At 29.4% G+C, this 22007-nt stretch overlaps 1 long non-coding RNA gene and 1 other non-coding gene across 2 annotated transcripts; both read left to right on the forward strand.

Moving 5' to 3' along the window:
• Positions 1-1425: 1425 nt before the first annotated feature.
• LOC147813941 (uncharacterized) lies at positions 1426-21777 on the forward strand. The gene is made up of 3 exons (XR_015432639.1): positions 1426-1460; positions 7222-7293; positions 21416-21777. It is a non-coding gene; the product is annotated as an uncharacterized LOC147813941 (long non-coding RNA).
• Positions 4935-5053, forward strand: TRNAL-CAA (transfer RNA leucine (anticodon CAA)). The gene is made up of 2 exons: positions 4935-4972; positions 5008-5053. It is a non-coding gene; the product is annotated as a tRNA-Leu (tRNA).
• Positions 21778-22007: the final 230 nt, after the last annotated feature.

Genomic DNA, 22007 nt, shown 5'->3' on the forward strand with positions numbered 1-22007 from the left:
GATAATAAAAATAGTGCAGCTGACGTCATCAAGGGGTTGCCCCTGATGGTGCAAACTGAAAGCCGGTTAGTGGAGGATGTTAAAAATATGACAGGGATATTAGAGGGCTGTGTGCAGTTCGTACTGAATTTGGGGTATCTCGATCACCTAGTTTCAAATATGTATGTATTTTCACCTTTTAGAAAGAAAAAAAAATCATTGTTATTTAAATATTATTGATCCAAACGTTTTAAAAATTAGGAGTAGTCGGTGGACCCCCAAAATATGACCCATGGCCCCCTAAGGGGTCCATGAACCACAGGTTAAGAAACCCTGCTTTAAAGGCATAACATTACATATATATATATATACAGTCAAAGGTCATATATAGTGAACCTTCAAGGGATCGAAATTTTGGTTCACTATAACCGGGAGTTCACTATATCCGTTCCGTAGGCAATTTAACTAATGGTTCCCAAACTCCTCCCTTTTATTACACATTATTTAAATAAATGACTGAAAAATATTATTTAGTAGCGAAAAATGCGTTATTTTTCATTACTCTTCGTCTTGCTTACAAAAAAAAAAAAAAAAAAAATTAGTAATCTTTAGCTGATGAGCAATCCTGACAGAAAATTCATATCGATCCCACTGACAAACACTGAATCTTGATCCCATTGAAGTGAGATAAAAGAAGCTTATAGCTAAATTCCCCTCAATAGATGGTTTTAAAAATTGGTATATGTATTTATTTTAAAGTAAAAATTTCAAAATTATTACAAGAAAAATGAAGAAAAAAATCAGTTGAAGACAGAAAAAAGTTCATTATATCCAACTTCCCCACTTTTTTGGTTCACTATATCCACAAAAAATAACATTATACGTGTATAGCAAGGCACGGGACCTAACATTTCGTTCACTATATCCGGGAGTTCACTATAAACCGTGTTCACTATAGCGGGGTTTGACTGTATATATATATATATATATATATATATATATATATATATATATGAACACTCTATATGTAATTATTTTGAAAAAGTTTATTTCATATCTTTGAAGACAGACGCACTATACAAAAATGTTTGTAGCAGTATATTAAAGAATTCTTTATTGCTTAGGATACAAAGTAAATTGCATAAGTTATGTTAATTATGTTTAAAAGAGTCCAAATAGAGACTCAGGACGAAATTAAATAAAGTTATAACTTTGCTTAGAAAAATCAATGTTTCAATATTTAAATCATACGTATTTTTGTAAATTTCCTTCGAAAGATCAAATCTTATGAATAGAATTTTATCAACAACTTTATCTACTAGCCAGATTTCAGTTCCAATCTTAATGTAGTTTTTATGTTTTCTCTCAATTTCTAAGTGATTATAAATACGAGTATGCATGGCATTTGTTTATTTATTTAGTTAATAACTTTCTATCTATTTCAAGAATCACTCTAGCATTATGCCTGGCAATAAATTCAGGTAAAATTTATATTATATATTTTTTTTTCTAAATTGAATTTAAACCAATATAGATAGTTATATAAAAGTCATATATATATATTTAATTTTTATGTAAATATAAAAAATAATGAGAGTTTTTAAAAAGTAATGGAAAATAATGATGAGTGAAAAATAATATCTTATTTACATTTGTTAAATGTATCGAAATTAACGCCTTAAGTTATATTTTTAAAAATAATTGTTAAAAAAGAAATTTGAAGCTTCGTATAAAATGTAGCAAAATAAAAAATGAAAAAGTGAAAAACTATAGAAATAAAATTTAGAACATGCTAACTAAATTAAAATATTTGGAAAATTTAATTCAGATTGTATAATATTTTTTTGGTGAACTTTATTCGATATAAAAATATCCTTATAATTACTTTTCTTATACAAAGTGGGCCGCAATCATTGTTTACATGATATGTTTTTGTAAATATTGTCAAACATCTCTCGATATTTAAAAAATAAATAAATAAAAATAATCGTAAATGCTGTTTTGTTTTTTTAGCTTAATGCTACACTTTGCTACTAAAAAACTATAAGATTCAGTAACTTGAAATTAGAAGGCGTGTAGAAAATGCACAGTAAGTAAGAAAAAAAAAATGGACTACCTAGATTAACTTTTGATCTAATGATCGGATCTTCACGGATAACGAATAAATAAAAAAAAGAAGATAAGCGAATTTTATAATTGTGTGCAAAAAATTTTGTATTCGCTTTAGAAATTCTCGAAATAAGGCGAAATTTGCAAAAAGTAAAATTAATATTATAGGGTTATATATTATATCTTTCAACTCTATGGTACAAACCATGGGGGGGGGGATAGACTTATTACAGAACTCCATCCTGCACAAAACTCACTGTATATATTTACACATATATTTACATGGAATTTACTACATTGTTTTTCAAATTTAGGAGTTAAAAAGATATTTACAGGTCTTCGTCAGTTATTTTATTTTTAATTTTTTCACATTAAAGAAAATAAACTTACGTACAGTAACGGAATAATAACGGTGCAAATGTTATGTTTAACCCTGAGACCACTGACCACTGTCTGGAAAAATTTAAAAAGTTGTGGTAAGTGTTTCATGAATTTATCGTAAATCTTAAAGGCTTAATCTTACGTCAATTTTAGGAATTCAGTTGGTCAATTGTAATACAGTCGAACTCGTTTATAACGAGCACAAAGGGACCGTAACATGTACTCGTTAAATCCGAGTGCTCGTAATAAACGGGTCCTTAAGGCAGGCGTGCAACCAGAAGAGGGGGGGGGGTCAAATTATTGAGTTTACATAAAATTTAATTAATACGTACTTACTTTAATTAATTTAATTAAATACTTTTCTAAATTTAATAACAATTATCCCCCCCACCCAAACAGCAAAAAATTTCTAGTTGCTCTACAGTCTTAAAGGAAAGAAGCAATAAACGGGAAAAAAAATAAAGGAAAAGATCCTTACCAAAACGTTTATTTTTTTCATTAATCTACATATTTAAAATAGTAGTTTGTTAGCTTACTTTGAAGTTTCAGTTCGCGTTTTTTTTTTATTTCGCGCTCATTTCTTATCATTTTAAAAAAAAGATTGCAAGACAGAAAAATATTGCTCGCTAAAACCAGGTCTTGCTCGTTAAAAGCGACTTCTGTTCCATAGACTTAACATTGATCCAACCAAATATTCTCGTTTCCCTCTGTAAATCCGAGTTCTCGTTAAATCCGAGCTCGTTATAAACGAGTTCGACTGTATAGACATTTACAAATATTTTACATATATAAACATATATAAATTATTAATACGTACAATAAAGAAACAAATAAAGAAGAAGAAAAAGAAAAGACAGAAAAGGGCTGGGACGCAATTTTGAATTGATTAAATTACGGCGCTAAATAAAAGGCTCGTGATGCATGCCTGTAGGGATTTTCCAAGTCTATTGTCATTAGATAGTTGAAATATCTTTTTCTGGAAACGCGTATGAATTTCCACGAGCTGAGTCAATTCAGTATAATTACTTTCACTTTGAAAAGGAAAGTAGTTCTGTGTGAAACGGTATTTTCTCTTTGTCCATGATACAAATACAAATCCCCCCTCCTGTAATTAGATTTAAAAACCAAGGAATGACTTTTAGTTTCATTTAATTCTTGCTAAAAGATATTTAGAAGCCAAAGGCCCACATATTTTTAATTCAATGTAAGTGCATTTATTTGTATAATTTACCTAAACCATGCTTTTTGAATTGACGAAGTACTGAAAATATATTCTATTTTATTTTTAAATATATAATGATATACGTTTGTCTAAATGGATAATATAAGAATATAACTGTCCTTCATATAATTTTGTATTACGGAGCTATTAAAATTACTTAAAAATGATTTATAATAGCTGCTGTTAATAACTAACGGTAAAATTGTTTAGATATCTTAATTGATTAATTATTGATTAATTAAAGATAAATTGTTTAGATATCTGGTGTTAAAATTTCATGTCAAAATCATGATAAAAAATTATAATGTATTGTTTTATTTATAAATTTTTCATTAATTTATCTCGACAGATACATTTTACAATTAAATTTCACTGCACAATTTTTTATTGTACTGCTTATGAAATATTTAATAAAAAAAAATTTAAATTGAAGAAAAAAAACAAATAACCTGAAGCATTTTCGGCTACTTCATCTCAATCTTAAATTTATACAATAATTTATATTTTGTGAATAGAAATGTATTTTTGCAGTATTTAATTATTGTTCTGCCTTTATAATATAGATGGCAGCATGTAAAAAAAAATCTTTTTAAGGAGGAAAAAGCTATAACTATATGCTTTGCTTATAAGAAATAAGTAAAATTGCAAAAGTAGCTTAAAAGCAAAATGTTTATAAATTAAATCTTTTCGAGACTGCTGATTTCGAGAAGCTTTTCTGCGGTGTATAACGCTTAATTATTTATTAATCTATTCTAAAACTTAGACTACTAGAATTCTATATTTCTAAATTATTAATATAGATGGCAGCACACACCCAAATTCTTTTAGCTTGACACATGAATTCTTTAATTCTTCACATCAATACACAGGTGGTATATATAGTTTATTTTATTATTATTGTTGCTCGTGTGTAAGTGTTATAACATATTTTCCGTTATCTCTTCGTAGAGAACCAGCATTTTATCGTACATTTTAGGTAGAGTTTACTTTGTTGAGCCGTTTGTAAAATAGCAATTGAAATCTTAATCATTAGTTAATATAAGTTTACTCTTGGCGATATAATTGTTTCCACAATAAATTTTATTAATGATTTCGAAAGTTATTTTATTTCATAACAAAATATTTTACTAAAATATGAAAAATTTAAAAGTGTTTTTCTGAGTAAAATAACATTTCAAAAAATCATTTTAAATAATATTTACTTGGTTGCGTATTTCAATTTACATTTTCCTCTTGTTGGCATGTCAGGATGGCCGAGCGGTCTAAGGCGCCAGACTCAAGGACAGGCTCCTTGCTCTGATGCAGAGCGTTGAGTGTTCTGGTCCACGAATGTGGGCGTGGGTTCGAATCCCACTTCTGACAGAATTTTTGTCCTTGTTGAAAAGTTTTAAATGACTTTTTTAAGTGCTTTTATTATTGATTCTTTTAAATGCTTTTGTAATTTTCTGTCTTTAAATATTCTAATGAAGAGGAGAGTATTCTTCAGCAAATTTATTTACTTCTTCTATTTCAATTTGATTTGATATTTGTTTATAACTTAATGCAGAGAGGGATTCAATGTACTCTAAAGGTAATACAGACCGATCGAGAAAAAATGAAATAAAATTATAATAGACCATATTTTTGCCTGATAAAATTAAAATTTTTTTTGCTAGTTAAATGCTTTTATCTAGTGATAGATCTATTACACTCTAAGTAAAGGCCAAGTATGTTTGATCGTGGAAAAGTAAAATAAAATTATGAAACATAAATAACTTTCAATATTCATTCCATATTTGTGATTGATAAAACTAAGATTCTTATTGTTAAGGGCTCTGAAACCTGTAATAGAGCAATAAAATGCTATTTCGGCGTTGCATGTTCTAAATAGGGAAAGTAAAATTGTTACAAAGCCTAAGAATGATTGAAAATCGACTAATCAAGTTGAATAACTATGTTTGTTTTATGATTTAAAATATATATGGGTGATTCTTTTTAAACATGACAATTCGGACCATAAAATTTCTTCAAATTTAAAGTTTTTAAAACAATCTGAAATTTTTTTTTGTATACTTCTTTAGTTCTAATAGTATGTAACTCAACTTAAGCCTTTATGTTAGATGGACCATAAATTGCTTAAATTAATTCTTTTTATCCACTGTAGAAAGAATGAAAAAAATTTTTGTTGCTAATATGTACAGAATAAAATTGTGTATAATAATCAATCATTAAATAAATAAATAACTTTGATTACATCGAACCATATTACAATCGCTGTTAAAAAAAAATTCGCTGTTAAAAAAAAATTTCTGGTAGCACTTGAATGTCCTGGAATTCATAAGCCAGGAAAATGACAGCCAAGATAATGACAAATTCGCCATTTTATATCATATAACTTTACTTTAATTTAATATTTTGGCCTAAGACGTTTACATTCTGCAGAAAACAACAGGATTTCTTAAAATAACTCAGATAAATCTATGTAGTTTAGGTTATTAATGATTTCAAGCAGCCAGGAAAATGACAACACAAAAACCTGCTCATCTTGAAAAATTTTTTGAAATAAATTTTGAACTAGAAAATTGGTTCTTTATTCATGCAACAAGGCATGTTCATACAGGAGGGTATATAATCAATCTATTAACATAAGATATTGATTGCTGGCTCTATCTATTTTGGTTATAAACCACTAAATAAAAATAGCCAAAAAAATGACAGATTTTTTTGGGACAAACAAATTATTGACAGAAATTTTTTTTTTTAAACGAAGTTTTTGAAAATAATACCCTCTGCTTATATTCTAGAAATGCTTACACTGGTTGAGATAAAAAAAATTAGATATTGAAAAATTTATGGGAAGTTTTGAAGCTCAATTAAAAAATTTTGAAGTTCAATTAGATTTTTTAACTGTACAAAACTGTCAATACTAGTGCAAAGTCATTTTAAAATGCTAACAGCAATGCAATTTATTAATTTTTTTTAAAAAAAAAGTTCTTTTAGTATTATAGTATCAGATCTTGGAGCAAGGGACAGTGAATTATCATATTTCGTGAGAATCACCCATATACATGTTTTCTTTTTCTGAGAAATCGTTTAATTAAAAACAAAAATTTTCAATTGATTTTAAATACAGTTGCATGAAAATAATTTTAGCAGTTTGAGAACTTAAATTAAAAGAATTAAAGAAAATAAGAAAAAGAACTAAAGTATATTAAAGAAGTAATTTTGATTATGGTAATTAGTGCATTTTCTTCTTTCGGTTAATATAAGGGGATTTAGACATCTATGCATTCTTTTATAAAAGCATTGGAATGTTTATTACGAAGCAATATTGTTTATTAAGCAATATTGTTTATTAAGACGCTTTTCACGTATTTTGTTATATTTTACCTGAATAAGTAAGTACATGCCTTAGTAAGATGATCCTTCCAGTAAGAAACCGTAGCTTAGTAGAGTATTTGTTTAACTTTGCATGCGTTCATTAAATTTACTTACACTATTTTTTTTTATGTAAGTTCTGGGTTTTTAATTTATTTAATTTAATTTTTTAGCTGCAAATTTAAACTTGGATTTGGTAAAAAATTTCAGAGCGGAATGTTATCTCGTGCAGCACCATCAAGAAGGTAAACATATATTTTTTTCTATGAATTTATTTTTAAGCAAGTATATATACAATCAGTATTTTATCATGCGAAAAACTATGATACAATCGATTGTCGTTTAAGGTCTATAATAAGGGTTATGTCCGCTGCTCGCTTGGCTTATCGTCCCGAATAGTTGCTTCATTATTTCTTTCTTTCTTGACGATAAACAGATTCTATCACACTTTTTCCCTTGCCGATAAACAGATTCTATCAGATTATTTTTTCCTTGACGATAAACAGATTCTATGATTCAATTTTTTCATACGATTTTTTTTCCTAGACTATAAACATATCCTATTATATACGATTTTCTTTTCCTTGACGATAAACAGATTCTATCATAAGATTTTTTTCCTTGACGATAAACAGATTTTGTCATACGATATTTTCTTTGTTGCCCAGTGAGAATGTACAAAACAGTAAAATAGTTTATTGTTTTAATTAAGAATCAGAAATTCTAACCTACAGTTCAAACTGGATCGTTTTCAATACTGATTCAGGTGAATGTTACAAAAAATAAATAAAAATAAGAAATTAGACAACCAATCATTTTGGCAACGGGAAAGGCGATCACAATTTTTGGCCTTATTACATTTTTATCAGATGGAGGATCAATTCTTTTTTCTTATTTTTTTAAAGAATTAAATGAATTAAAGAAGAGTAACTTTTTATTACTAATTATTTCTAATTATTATATAAAAATTATAAATTTTCAATTTTAGCACTTTTTGCATATTGTTAGATATTTTTAGAGTAAATTAAATGCACTAGACTTAATAAGATATTTATGTGTCATAAAACTATCAAACATTTTACTTGATTCTAACTTCTTACTTTTTTTTCATTGTAATTAAAAATGCCGACCAATGAAGGTTAATCCAATTATATTTTTACATAGACAATCGCCTCGTAATGGCTTGCAAATAGAAAAACAGATCTTACAATATTATTTTTTTCGGTGATAAAACTGTACCAAATTTGGTACAATATATTGAACAGTAAGTCTGAGGAAGTTATATCAAAAGGGGACCCCAAAAATAATTTCTTTAAAAATTTAAAAATCACACTAAAACAATTTAAATCAAAAGTCGGATTTACATTTACCTCAAAGTAAATTCCTTTCCGATTTTTTTTTTTTAAATTTTGAATTTGCATTGTTTCCTGTGAAAAATAAAATTTGCATATTTAATAATACAATAATTGTTTCTTATAGCCAATCGGATAGTAACAACAATTAATAAAAATTTGCGCATTTCAATCATTTTTGACGCATAATAATAATAATAAAATGAAAAGTTAGTCTGTGTGTGTGTGTCTGTACGCTAGAGAGCAGCTGTTAGGAGCAAATTTTACCTCTGATTCTACTATTCGTTCGAAATTTTTAATTAGTTCGTTCGGTAAATCCGTAAGCAAAATTTACTTCTTTCATTGGATTAGAACTCACAATAGAAACAAATGAGACTGTTGTAGACAATTAGACAATTTTCTTTCTTTTAAATATTTTAAAATTATTACATCAGTGATACTTGTCTCTCAAAAAAAAAGCTTTTTTTGTACATTCTTTAATATTTAATTATTTTTCATTCGTTATGTCAGATAACCTCATTAATCATCATGAACGTGATATTATATGCAGATTAAAAACTAAACTCAGTGGCTTGACAGCCCATAGAGGGCCAAGACCTACTGTGCCCATCTCAGTTTTCTTGACCTTGGGCTCTGGGGTGCAGGAGCAGATTTTCCGGTCAGGTGGTCAGCCGAACGCAGAACCCCCACCAGTGTTTAGTTCCCAAGCATGCTTGGTACTCATTTATCGATCCACTGAAGGGATGAAAGGCTGAGTCAACCTTGCCCGGCCCGAGGATCGAACCAGGGACCTGTGGCACGACAGCGCTACCGCTCAGCCACCGGGCGTCTGTATACAGATTACGTCACCAAATTAGTATTCTAAAGTTATTTGAAACCAGGTGTTTATTTTATTCATAGTCATGTTTTTAAAACGCGATTATACTAAACTGAATAATTTAAAATCAACAGTAATTGAAACAACAAAAAAAAAAAAGTCACGCATTGAAAATCAGAATCAATGGAGAAATAGTACTAATTCATTTAGGAAAAGATAAGAAATTGCCTTTCTTATTCTAAGCTTAATTCCATTTGATAATATGTTTGAATTGAAATAAAGAAAAAGGTTTAAAAATCAAAATTAATGGAGAAAAGATACTTATTCTTTTAAGTCAACTGTGAAAAAAATAGCCATACTGTTATTGACTTCAATGAAGCTTTATTAATTTTAGTAATATGTACAAAAAAATTATAAATATAAGCTGTGTACTCAAAGAAAAAAATAATGAAGAAATGATATGCTAATCTGCTTATATGTTTAAGAGAAGCGTAAAAAATCAGCATCCTATTCTCGGTGACAACGATGCTTAATTAAGTTTGGAAATAAGTACTGACTGAAATAAAGAAAAAAAACTATATGAATCATAAAGCAAAAGTATAGCACTCTAATTCTTTTTGGAGAAATATAAAAAACGCCATATTACTATTTACGCCAAAGATGCTTAATTAATTTTGGTAATAGGCACAATTGGTAAGTATATGGTAATTTGGTGCTGTTTTGATAAGTACTAAATGTACAAATATAGGTATAGTGTATTATATTAGTATATTTGATACCTATTAAAACTGTATTAATCCTTGGAAGTTTTAATATAGATACTGCCAAAAGAAATTTTGCGATCCGTCTAGCGCGAAAATTGCTGTTGGTTATGGTAAAGTTTGACTATCATCAGTTGGCCTCTAGTAACAGCCAGGGCTAAAGAGAATAGAAGCACCCTGCCAAATGATTCAGAATTCACTTAATCTCTATTTTCATGGAATTAACTACTAAAAACGTGTTTTTCTTAATCTAATAACGTAAAGCCACTAGGAAGGACAATAATAATAAATTTAAAAAATGGAATTATTTTAGCATAATTAGTTGTGTTGGCATCTGCCTTTCAGTTTTGTGTAGCAAGATTTCGTAGTGTTGTCCAATGTACAGTCCGCAAAAAAAAAAAAAAAAAAAAAAAAAAAAAAAAAAACGAATCACCCTGAATAACTTTCGTTCTAATGATCGGATTTTCACGAACTAAGTGTCAATCTTAATGGTTCCTGGGGGTCACCTCAAATATGCTAATTAATTAGTGCTAACTATTAATTAAGTTACGAAATCAGAGACAAAAACGTACTTTCTCTGAATAAACATGCATTTTTTTTTACATATTTGGATTTTTTATCTTCAAAATATAGGGGGTAGCCGCAATCTGGGAAATGTGGTCCCCATACTTTGGTCAGGAGAGCGATTCAAAGTTCGTACCCCTTAATGTTAATTTCGCTTTTTGCGTTTTCAGTCATATTTTCAAAACTAATGAAGCAATTCAAAAAAAATTGCACCCACTCATAAAACTCATTTACCCAAAGATAATTTCATGCAAAAAATAATTTTTAATAATTATTTATTATTTTTTATTATTTAATTAAAGTGAGGATGAAAAAATATTGAATTATAAGGTATGAATTTTTTTATACCATATTAATTTACATATTTTTCAATTGAAAAATCTAAAGTTTCAACTATTTTTATTTATTAGAAGCTGAGAAAAATTAAAATTAATTATTTTAAAAAAAATAATTTGGCGACAATAAAGAAATAACTAATTGGGGCGATTAATATTAAAATGTGATAAACTTGGGAGAAACTTGACTTCTCGCGCGTAGCGTAAAATTTCATTCATATTTTTTTCGCTAATAATCGTTTGCTAATCTTTTTATTTTTATTTCTTTCACACTATAAAATACGATGTTTCTTTTTTAGTCATTTAATAATTTATTTGCAATTTAGTAGAGAATTTTGAATAAAAAACACTTTATTCAACAAATGTCTAGTTTTAAAAAAGCGAGCTTCTGATAGAATACACCAGATTGTGCTTATTTAATGTGATTATTTTTTATTTTGTTTTATTTTGTTTTTCAATAACTGATACAATTTCAATAATATACATACGTAAGCATAGATTTGGAATAATATATTTATCAATTTCTTGAATATATATTTTATAAATATTAATAAAAATACGTAGTCAACATTTTTAAACATCTCTCACAACATCGCAAATTTCTCAACATCTTATAGGGTAAACTAAACAATGAAGGAACACTTAAGATTAGCTTGCCTTTAAAAAAATTTTTTAAAAATTTCAAAATTTGTAATTTTAGCTAAATGATGGTGTCGACATATTTGTTATTAAATGCAAATTATGTAAAAAAAGTTTGATAACTTACATAATATTGTTTTAAGCTTTTGGTGGTTTAAATAATAAGTAGTAAGATGACCAAGTGAAGGAACAGTTCTTACCAGTGAATAAACACTAAATTTTCCAGAGAATGAACACTTAATTTTGATAATGTTTGATGCTCGTTAGGAACCCATAGGCCACACAAATGTCTAAAAACAAGATTTTTCTTGGAATTACGACATATAACCATAGTTAATGTGGAAAATGTTACTTTTTTTTCAGTCATGGAATGGAAAGTAAAATATGTTTGAATACATAATTTTAAAAAAATGTTTTTCATTTTTTTCTCACAGTTTAATAGTCCGTTCTAAATTATGAATGTTTATCATTGTGTAATCTGATGATGTTTTTATTATTATTATAATTCGATCATTTTTTGTTTAATCTTTTCCTCATATTTTTTAAGCTTTTTTTTAAAATCTTTTTAAGTATTTTTTTTCTCTTCGTCATGAGTAATTTATTTCTTTTTCTTTTGATTTAACCTTCCTCTTTTTTCCAAATTTTTGGCCAATGTAAATGTATCTTCGAAATTTCTTTTGATTTTCCAGTTCCATTTCCAGAATTCCTCACTGGATAATAAATGAGAAAAAGGAGTTTCGAAGTTTGAGTAAAACCCATCTCTCATTGACTTATATCTAGTAGTTACTTATGAAACCAATCGTTTTTGCAACTAACAATGCCTCAAGAGGACTTATCTCAAAATCAGTTTTCAAGATACTTTCATTATTAATGTTAGTTGTCTCAGCTTCAGAGTCAAAATTTGATTATACAATTGTTCTTTTTGAAATAAATTCTTCAATATTGTGAAAAGCACAGGCTATTGGATATTTGGGAGATTAAACTTTTCTGTCAATGTTCCTTTAAATTTGCAACATAACTTGTGAGATTTCCTTCTCAAGCTTCTGAAGAAATAGCGCATCGTTACTCTCGAAGCATGTGTTTTGTTGATAAGTTGTCTTGCTCATTAATTCTTGGTGTCTGTTTTGCATGCATTTGTTACAGTCAACGTTTTCTACATCGAATGAAAAAATATCGCATTTCATAAAAGCATTTTAACTTCATCAGTTGATGCCTCAAATCTTATTTAAAAATGGATGTAAAATTTTCTAGACATATTGTTTTACAATTCTTTTGTTTTCAAGATCTAACGAGATTTCCAAGAATTACGTAGAAAACTAAACCAGAAAATTTGTCTTGCTCAGTTTCAAATTGATATGAGATTTATACCTATCCAGAAGAAGCAAAATTAGGAATTTGATTGCATTTTTAATTAGCCATGGGTAGAAACATTTGCAATATATTTGTAAAATGTTGCTGTGGTCATCGTTTCATTTCATGAATAGCTTTTTCCAATGAAATATGTAGCAGGGACTGATTCTGTAATATCTCAATGAATTCTTCTGTAAGGAAAAACTACCAATGGAGGTACTTTTTCTTTCCTAGGTACTTTAGAATATAAATCCTTATAATTTTTAAGGCCGCAGATTTTTCCCGTTTAAGGGCAGTATTCAACTCTTGTTTCATTCGCATTGTAAATGCAATCACTTTATAAAAAGATGCCAGGGCTACTTCCCTCCTAAAGATTCTCTGAAGTTCTAAAAACCAGTATTTCGAATATTATTCTCAAAGGAAAGTTTTGCCTTTTGAAATTATCTTCGCATTGCACTGAGTTATCGGTGGATGTCACCTTAAAAAAACTTCACCCATTTTTCACCTAGATAATTGTCTTTAAATGGATTTTTCCTACCAGTTCCCGTTAGGACATTAAAGACGGCAATAGGATAATAATTTAGCTAATTATTGGCACAAAATCCTGCAAAGATTCCATTCAAGCTTTTATTATTATATTTAGTTAATAAACATAGTTTATTAAGGAGTCTAAGGTATGATGTAATAACTAATCACTACATTTATGAAGATAAATAATAAATAAATTATTATTATAATTCTTTAAATAAATTTAGCAATTAAATTTGCATATTTAAATGAAATAGTTATAGGAACTATTCATACAACATTTAACTGAATTTTAGGAGTCCTCTATGTCGCTGAACTACTAATTATCCAAGTAAAATCATATTTCACACATACTATTCATTCACTGGGAAATCTATTCTCAGTGAAGGAACATGCCTGTTCCTTCACTGGTTAGAAGTTGTTTTTTTTTATTTTTAACATAATTTTGATTTATAATATGACAAAAGGTACAAGAAAATTAAAATTTTTCTTTCATTTTCATTAACTTGAAAAAATCTCAGTAAAGGAACACTTGTTTATACATTGGTTTTTCATCGCTCTGTAATCCAGTTAATAAACACCCCCTAATCTCAGTACTTGCTTATGTTATGATGCTTAAAATAAATAAAACGTAACTTCAATGACCATATTTTGAATTCTTTTTTTCACAATGAAAAGAAAAAGCATTATTATATGCAATTAATTGCAGTTTAAACGGATAACAACAACCACTGACCTTATAATTTTGTCGAAGAAACAAGGCGTTGACCAGATACTAACAAATTCAAAACTTTTTCCAGAGAAGACTCAAAGACCAGAGAACTAAATGCATTGTTAGAGGACTTCCTATTGTCAGGTAGTAAGCTACTTTTACCAATCAATCTAAAATTTTTTTTCCTCTTCTAAAGTCATTCAAAATTGTTCCTCAATATATGATTTAGATTTTTCGAGTCTTATCATATTTTCAAAAATTCCAAACTGTTGGTCAATGACCTATCAAGTGTTCCTTATATTTCTCCTGTTTGGAAATCTATGATAAAACCTAATTACCCCCCCCCCTTTTATGTTCCTTGCTTCCTATTCGTCGTCTTCCATTCACCCTTCCCTCCTATTGGCCGTTGGCCTAAACCCTCTTGTGACGTCATCTTTCTATATATATTTACTCTGTTCTCTTATTGTTTTCTGTGCTTCTCTCTTGAGACTTCGAGGAGTAAGGTTGTGTTGTGACCGAGCTCCCTAGCTAAAATGTCTACTACGCACAGATTCGGACGTGGAGGTAAAAGGATGTTTAAATACGAGTTTCCTCCCGACTACAACTCAGACTCTGATTACGATGGAATGAATGAACAGGACCTACAAGACGCAAAAAGGAATTACGTGGACTACGCAGATAGAACAGCCACACTAGAAACCATCGATAATCTGATTAGCGACGCTGAACGCCAAATTAAATTCTTCGAATGGAGATTCAACAGAAACGGAAAAATGATACACTACGACAATCATCGCAGATTGAGAATTATCAGAGACAGATACCGAGAGATCAAAGAGAAAGGATCCTACAGGGAACCAACTAGGCCTGAGACTACAGCAAAGACCAGTTCTACCGAAAAGACTGAAACTCCCCTGCAGTCCGAGACCTCTGAGACTCCGGTTGAACTCATGGATACTCAAATGCCTGATTTGGATACTGAAACACCCAGTCCTGAACCGGAGACAATAACCCAGCCCACCATCGAGATGGATACCACAGAGACTCCTGATCTCGTCGAGAAAAGGAAAAAGAAAAAGAAGAAAAAGATCAAAGCTAGCGTCAACTTGGCGACGCAAGCGGATGATATTCCAGAGGGCGAACCCATCCACCCAAACCCAGATCCAGCTCCCGCCACCCAAGCGGATCCAGTACCGGCAGAGTGCGGGGAGACTGCCGTTCCGGCGGAACCCACTGCTTCTACCACTACAGCAATGGAAATTACTCCAAACAAAAAGCTAAAGACCCTCATCCGAGGACTACAAGCAGACACGGATATCTTTTCCATAGAAAAATACCTCATCGAAATTGGACTTAGGCCCGAGAAAATAGTTCAGCTCAAAAGGAGGAGTGGTCAGGAGCTTAGGCCCCTCCCACTTTTCCTCGTCATACAGACTGACACGCCCACCAGTAGAAACATCTATAACATCATCTCAATGCTTGAGAGAACTGTTAAAGTAGAAAGATTCAGAGGCGGAAGATTTCAGATACAATGCTACAGGTGTCAGAGATATGGCCACACTCAGCGAAACTGTCAAGCAACCAACCCTGCCTGCCTGAAATGCGCCGAACCCCACTACTCGTACTTATGTACGAAGCCAAGATCATCCCCGGCGAAATGCATCAACTGTGATGGTGAGCACCCAGCCTGTTTTTCGGGCTGCGGTGCAAGACCCAGGAAAACCTCAAAAGGAAGAAGAGCCCCACCCAAGACACCCACCGACGCAGCCAACAGATTTCTGCTCCTCTTCAAGGAAATGAAAGAACTTCTACAAAACGAAGAGTTAGTTCAGCTGCTTCGATCACTCCTGCCAGCCCCGCAAAACTAATGGAGTTTTGCACCCTCAAAAGACTTAGACTGACATGACACCGCAGATTCTCTACTCTGCGATTACATCTACAAATCCTAAATCTACTAGTAAATTATGACTTACTAGCTCATGACTTCACAGATTCGATGAATCGGTGAGTGGCGCTTCGCGCCAATATACCGAGATTGATACCATTCATAGCTCATTGTTTTCTGTTGCACTGATGAAGGTTGCCCTTTGAGCATCCGAAACAGCTGTCTGCTTTTAATAATATTTTTGTGCTCTTTAACGTTGTCTACCTTAGTTTGTATTTTAGCACAAAGGTCGCCCACTTGTGTATTTATTTTTAAATTAAAGCGTTTAAAATCTTATTTCTAAGAAATATCTATGAAATGCTCCTTCATTTGTTGGTTTACCCTATATCATCCTAATCTTAAAAGAAATTTCCGGAAGTGTATCGCAGAACTATTTTACCAACTATTTAATAAAATTTTAAAATTCTTATTCTTTTCCATTTTACGTTTATTATTTCTTCATTAATATACTAATAATTTTTTTAGAACTTTAATTTAGATTTTCCTTAATTTAGGTTTCCTTTTCAAATTATAGTCAAGTTTTTTTTAAAGAATTAAAGTCTGCTAGCTAAGAATAAAACCTTGTTAAGAAATTAAAAACATTCAGCTGTTTAAAATTATTTAATGCAAAACAGCTGATTATTTGTTTAGCATACTATTTTTTTTTGAAAAAAGAATATAAATTATTGATTGTCTTTTTTTTTTTGTTTCTTGTGACTTCGACTTAGATTGTCTAAAATAGTGTTGATGTTTTAAAAGTCACTACAAAGAGGATAAAGATACCGAACATAAAAAGCTGTGGAATACGTAGCGAATTTTTTTAGTGTCTTAAAATATCTCAGTATCTTAAATGTCGTCCTACTATCTTAGTTGTGAAATTAAATTTTTAATTATCTGACCACGTGTGATTCACTAATTATTTCATTATATCTTTTACTCTTTATGATACCAAGTAGATTTTTTTTTCTGATAATATACTAAACTATTTAGTTTAATTTTTTACTTTAGCATGATTTCCAAGATATTATTGTAGTATAATTTGTTATCAGGAAAATGCCTTATTTTGTTATTCAGGAAATAATAAAATTGAAATCTGTAAGGATTCCGAAGCTGTGCACACAATACACAATTTCCGACCTTATTTTAATAAAAAAAAATTTAAAAAAAAACGTGGCAAGTAGGCTAACATACTTTTTACAGAAACTGTGAAAACTAATTTTTCCTATATTTCGTCAAAAGAGGATAAGAATGATATTGCTCCAAGGGACCTACTCAATTATTTCGCTATTTCCAGAATGAAATCTGTTTGATCGAAACATATTATTCCTTGAAAATTACACGAAGGAAAAATTAACTTTTATTATTTATCTAAGCTTATTCCATTTATTTAATGATAGCGGTATTAAGTAAATTATTTAATAATTTTAAGCAAATAAGGGTGTAAAAATAAACTCGATCGAAATACTCCGAAAGTATACCCTGAAATATATGTAGAATAAACTTTGGAATCGATATATAAAAAATACCTTTTCAAACAACTTCGAGTAGGACGGAAACGCTAACTTGTTTAAAAAAGTTGTCCTTGTTACTATTTAATTTCGATTCCTGGTATTAGGGGACATTCCATTTTCACATTCGACTTTTGAAATTTCAATTGTAAACGGAATTTTTTTATGACCTTAAACTAAAATGTTAAGGCTTGCAGCAAAAGAAAAAAAATTTTTTTTACTGCATTAATTTTTTTACAAAGTAGTGAATTATTATTTTTTCAATCTAAGAACCTGTGCCTATAACATATGTAAAACTTATTTTAATATCAAGTGAAATAATTTAATATGTTGTGTAACTAAATGGATAATCCCAAGAAACTGAATCGAAAATATAAAAACTTCATTGATTTAAAAAAATAATAGATGATAATAAAAATAGACATGCTTTGAGCGTCCAATAATAAAAGTCACAAGTTATCCAAGCCCGACAAGTCTTGAGAATGGGCGATTATATTTGAAAACTCGAAACATGTCGACTTTTACTTCCCTCTTCATATGTTTTGAAGCCAGTTGAGTTTTTATCGTCAATTATACTGTTTTACATTTGGATCTTGATCATTATTTTGATAAGGATTTTACACTAGTTAAAGTAAACATATGCATTTTAATATTTTATCAGGATTCATGTGATCTTTAAAAATGTAAGAACATCAATATTGTAAAAGTTATATTTAACTTAAAAATTAACATTTTGACACCAGATATTTTGAGTTAATGAAATTAAATATTTTATCTCTTAAGGTTTTGTGACCCCATTTCAGTATCTTAAGGATCTTACGAGCTCTGTTTAAAAAGAGATCATCAGATATATATAAGAAAGCAAAAATAACCATATTAGCAGTATTTGGTGGTAAATGTAGCTTATCGTAATTGAAGAATATGCTGTGCGACATTTTATGGTGAATTTGCGAACGTATAAGTTTCAGAATGTATCGAAACATGAGGATGCTATTTGCTAATCATCTTTATCCAAAGGAAACGATGTAACCTAAATATCAAGTAGAATGAAGCGATTTTTTAAACAATGAATCCTACAATTTGCAACATATTATTTCAATATCTTATTCTTAAACATAACATATTTTAATCTTTTTAAAATGCCACTAAACATTCAGCAATTCCTTGAGTTATAGAAAAAAGAAATATCGTAAATTATAGAAAGCCTTGTGCATTAGAATTATTATACAATCTACATTTTATTTTTCAAGCACTTTTTTTTTCTTCAAACTTTCTTGCCTAGAAGACTCGATTAAAACTGTAAAAATGATTATCCCTAAAATTTTGCATATAGCTATAATAAGTTATGCTCATTATATTTTAGTATAAAATCCTCGAATAAATATAGTAAAAACAGTGTAATCTAAATAATATCAGATAAAAAGTTCATGTATTTAAATTCTAAAAACTATCATAAATAATTTATAAATCGATTCAAATTTACTTTTCAAAGGAGATTGAAATAATATTTTTTTTGCTTTTTGGACAGAAATCCCCTAAAAAAATTGTTTATGGCCTGGAAACTTCGAGATATTTTCTATTAACAATAAATTAAGCCCCTCCGAGCAATCACTGAACATTATTTCAATTTTTTTACTATCAGAGTTTGGTTGCGTAGCAACCTAGTAAAATTAAGCACTCCTCTTTTGAATTAGTCGATGGGTTATCTTAAAATATTTATTTGCGCAGGCGACTTTTTTTGGCGGTTTTCTGGACTATCGCCAAATATATAAACCTTTATTGCGGCCCAATTTACCACCCAATTTTTTTACAGTTTTGTCTACCCCCACTAATTCAAGGGTCTAGATTCCAAATATGTAAAAAAAATTATATGTTTATTCAGAGAAAGTACGTTTTTGTGTCTGATTTCGTAACTTAATTAATAGTTAGCACTAATTAATTAACATATTTGAGGTCACCCCCAGGAGCCATTAAGATTGACACTTAGTTCGTGAAAATCTGATCATTAGAACGAAAGTTATTCAGGGTGATTCGTTTTTTTTTTTTGCGGACTGTACACTACTGATATATTAATTGCTTACTTTTTTATAAATTTATTATAATTATTGTTTTTTTTTGCACTTTAAAAAGTTTTGGAAAGTGTTAGGAAAAAAAAAAAACTTGTGACTTATACTATGCTATAAGCGCTGCGAGAACTGGCATCTGGCTAAGAGCTGTAAAAACCAAGATGCCTGTGTGAATAGCCGAAGTCTCTCTGGGTAATTCTTGCACACTCAAATAGTAGGCAGACATTAGAATAATTAACTACGGTGACTAAATCAATTAATTATAAAGCTTCTGCAGAACTCCTAATTAAAAGCTTTTGTATTCTTATCAGCCTAATTAATTCTGTAATTTTTTGACTAAATTTAAATTTTAATCTGTATGTTTTTCTGGTTACTTACTGTTTGGCGATATTGTTTGACGCCAAGCACCTTTTCATTTAATATAACCCTTTTCTAATTATTCTGATTGAATCATAAAGAGCGTATGGTCGCTTTCTTTTATCAGTGCATTAATTCTCAAATTAAATTTGTTCTGTAAATAGATTTTTGTTGATTTTTTTTTATATAGAGTCAATTCATTATTCTCTCAGTAAGAATTATTAAGCTGTTACCAGATTGAATAATGTTAAGGCAATTTTAGTCATTTTGTATTTTCAATCATTTGTAAATTTGATTCTTTGTGTTAATATGTTACTAAAGCAAGGTTCGTTGACCCTTTAACTTAAGGTCAGTATAATGGGTCCGAGTGGCTGATTCTGACCAGGTTGTCGACATAGAAAAGTCTAACCGTTGCCCTGTGGAATTGAATTCGGACGCGCGATGCCGTATCAAATACGTACGAATAGAGCGTAAAGCTCATGAAGCTTAGTGAAATTCTTACGTTTAAGATTAAAGCAATACGTTTAAGATTTACCCGTATGTATGAGTAAGTATTGTGTAAGCTATGAATGATGTCGTGGATTTTAATGCTAATTTTCCTTTTAAAATGAGTTTTCAAAATTGTATAAGTCACGAGGAAGAGCAAGGATGTAGTTACGTGCCAGTTCCAAAAAAATTATCGGAAGATTTTAATGAAGTATATGTAGTTTGGTCATTGGACACAAAACTAGTCTCTCTTGCCGAATGAAATATTTCATACTGCTTTTTTTAATTCCCAGCAATGCTTTATTTTACAAAATAGTACTAATATATTTTACAATAATTATTTTACAAAATGATTAAACATAGTGAATTAGTTACTTGTTCAATATCAAACACATTTACATGTATTGCCTTATGAAGAAAATATCATGCATATATTTGTTATATAGAGTGTGCTAAACGAGCAAGAGCACACTTTGAATAAGTAAACTATTAATAACATTTGTTTTTATGCGTTATAATTTAATTGTGCTCTTGTTTACACTAGACATTGCTTTCATATAATGAATTATTGCATAGTGCTTGAAACATTTTGCGCAGCAGCGAACATTTTTAAATATGGTTAATTTATTCTAAAATATAATAATACTAAAGACATTTATTTAACAAAAAATTTAACCATTGGAAATGAGTTTTACTACATATATTTTGTCCAATATAAATAACACTTAACAGCTTAGAATTACATTTATACAAATGTAATTCTAAGCTTCATTTACAATTGTTTTTTTATAAAATAAAATATCAAGCATGTATTTGTTATATAATAGTGAGCAAAGGCGAACACCTTGAATAACTAAATTATTAATCACATTTATTATTTCTCATAATGATTTGACCTCTTCTTCACCTATATTCGTAAAAATAAACTGGTTTAATAGTATTTATTATATGCTACTACTTTGCTCTAGGGATCGCGCTGTACCATTCATTAAGAAAGAAGAACCAAGAAACATGAGTCCTGAAAAAGATTCAACTCAATCTGAAAAATCACTGAAACAAACTGAGAAAGAAGAAATAAAGAAAACTGACTCCTTAAAAAAGGTTGAAACTAGTATGAAAAGTAGCTGAAGTAACGAAAGAAGAAAAGATCACCAATCAATGAAATTAAACATTATAAGAAAGTAACACCAATCTTTAATTTCTTTAATTAACACTTTTAAATAATTTTCTTATGTCATTTTTCGCTTATTTAAGAACAAAAATTCTAAAATCCTGTTTACAACATGTATGAAATTATTTTGTATTTTGACATTAAATATTTAATGATGGCTGGATTTGTTATTTTGTAACAAACTCTAATTTCAAAATTATTCGATTATTAAAGGAATTATTCTATTATAAAATGAATGGTTTTATTTGCATGACATACAGAATACCTAAGTTAACTGTCTGGCCGTTGCAAGACGAGACTGTTTAATGCGCCATCTGGTGATTACTACAGTGTTAGCGTTTTTATCTCGAAAATGAAAAAAAAAAGGAGAAAAAGTGGGTAGCAAAGTT

Source organism: Parasteatoda tepidariorum, chromosome 3, assembly GCF_982258835.1.
Source record: "Parasteatoda tepidariorum strain Cologne lab strain chromosome 3, Ptep-v5.0, whole genome shotgun sequence".
In the NCBI taxonomy this organism is placed as follows: domain Eukaryota; kingdom Metazoa; phylum Arthropoda; class Arachnida; order Araneae; family Theridiidae; genus Parasteatoda; species Parasteatoda tepidariorum.